The following is a 2,502-nucleotide window of genomic DNA, read 5'->3' on the forward strand; positions in this document are numbered from 1 at the left end:
CGGCACTTGATGATGATGATGATGATGATGATGATGATGATGATGATGATGATGATGATGATGATGATGATGATGATGATGATGATGATGATGATGGTTCATTTACGATACCCAATGCCAGCCAAAGTTCACTGTGAAAGACGAAGACACTCGGTCGCCAATTGGCATGGACAATCAATAGACAGGTGGGAAGAACAATTGAGGAGACAGAGTTGTGGTCCATAAAACGCGTGCTGCGTATCCCATGGACAGCTAGAAAAAGAAATGACGAAGAGGTCTTGTTTGAAACAAATTGCAAACGGCAGCTCATAACGAATACACGAAAACGTCAGGCAAATTTCATTGGACACTCAATGCGGAACGAAGCATTGGAGAATATTGTAACAACAGGCAAGTTTGAAGGAAAGAGAGATAGAGGCAGACAGAGGAAAAAGATACTGGACAAGTTGGCAACATGGCTGGGAGCAGCAAGAACAACAGACACAATTGCTGCAAAGGAAGGCGGATGAAAGTGGAGGTCCATGATTTTCCACGCCAGCCGGCAAGGCACTGGGTGATGATGAGAGCGGATAGAGCTTGCTGTTGAGCGGGAATATGCGCTAGGCAATAAATGCTATCTATCATTAGTCTACAATTGCGCTTCTTGCAATATTATGAAGTTTTTTCGCTGGGCGAAAGAGAACAACCATATTGAGAGCCATTCATCCCGTGGGGGGTCAAGGCTCAAGTTCAAGTACCCAAGGTGACAACTGAACGCAGAATAGGCAAATTTATTGTTCCTTTGGTTATATATATGTAGTAACCTGTAAGTACCAGCAAATTAACACTCCGGGGGAAATCATGTTGATGTTCTGCTTGGAAAAAAAAGCGTTTATTTGCAAACCGGATCAGATTGACGACATATCAGGGATCTGAACTGCCAGCCAGTTGAGCCAGGCTGTCGTAAATCTAGCCGAGGGCCACTTTCTGAACTCTAGTAGGTTTTATATGGCGTATGCTCATGCCTGATTTGTTCTTTTTTGGGGAGATTTCATTCGCATTGCGTAGTTTTTTTTACCCTCGCCCCAGCCCTCGCTCCCGACACACATAAAACATAACAAATAAAAACGAAAAGCAAACTAAAATAAAACTAATATAATATAACAAAAAGAAAAACAAAATACAACTAAAAAACCCAAACAACAACACCAAACAAGCAAACTAAAACAACCAAACAAACCTCAGAACAACTTAACAAAGCAACATGCATGTACAGATTTTAATACTACAATCTTCCTCTCTTTTGATGAGATCAAATTCTTAGACGGAGTCAGGTTTTCTTCTGTCCTATTGAAAACACCTTTAAACTTTATTGTTTTTGAAGCGACACTTGCATTGCTTTTTATGGGGTTCTTTGGACAAAAACTGTTGTGTTCACTACAAGGCAAGGCAGGGGCGTTGTGTGTAGACGAACAAGCTTGGCAGACTGTGACTGTATTTTGAGGAAAAGGGAGATGGTGTGAGTGTGTGTGTGTGTGTGTGTGTGTGTGTGTGTTTGTGTGGGGGGGGGAGGGGGAGGGGTAAGAGAGAAAGAGAGAGTGTGTGTGAATATATGTAAGTTGTAAGTGGGTGGGTGTTTACAATGTATATATGTTTGTCGGTTTTATGCACATATGGGCTATCCTGAAAAAGGCTGTTTTGAGAAAATCAAAGGTAAAGTTTTTGCCCCTTGTTCAGTTTTTAAAAAAGACAAAGACAGTTTTCTCTATAAACAAACAAATATACTCTCCAAGGAAACCAAATTTCTCCTATAGGTAGGACAATGCTCACTTTTGACGTAGGTCAAGATTTCTGGAAACCCACGGCCTGGAAGGTCTGGGTTAGCCCTCTTGTCCTTAAAAGCGACCGTATATACCCGTAACTTCAATATTGCTCAAACCACCATTGCGAAATATTTGTCCGACAGTCTTAGGGAAAATTATGAGTTCACCCCTCCTGAAATAGTTTGTTCGACGATATCATTTACGTTCAGTTCTTATCAGCTCAAAGAATATGTGCCGCAATATCAGTGCACTGTTGGAAAAGAACTACTTTCTAGTGTTTGTCTTCGAGATCAAGACGAAACAAACCACTCCCACCAGAAAGTTAAAGAGAAATATTTTTTTTAAAAGGTCGTGGACTATTAGCTTACTTTTTTAATTTAAAATTGACGTAATATGTGGTCAACCATTCTGCCTTCCATACGGTTGCGTTTGCTGGACTGTTACGAAAAACCGTGAAAACAGAACAGAATCAACAGAAATGTGGTTTCTTGGGAGATTGTGGAGAATTACTTGGAAGGAAAAGACATTGAATGAGATGGTTATTAAAGAATCTCTCGTGGGGCGGTCAGTAATAAAGACAAGTAGGAAGAGACAAATGCAATTTCTTGGACACTTGAACGGACAAACGTACACAATATCCGGAGACGTCTCCGATGGAGATAGACCAATCAAAATGCTGTGCGCCTTTGGCCCAAGTAAA

Source organism: Aplysia californica, unplaced genomic scaffold (genome assembly GCF_000002075.1).
Source record: "Aplysia californica isolate F4 #8 unplaced genomic scaffold, AplCal3.0 scaffold00339, whole genome shotgun sequence".
Taxonomy (NCBI): Eukaryota; Metazoa; Mollusca; class Gastropoda; order Aplysiida; family Aplysiidae; genus Aplysia; species Aplysia californica.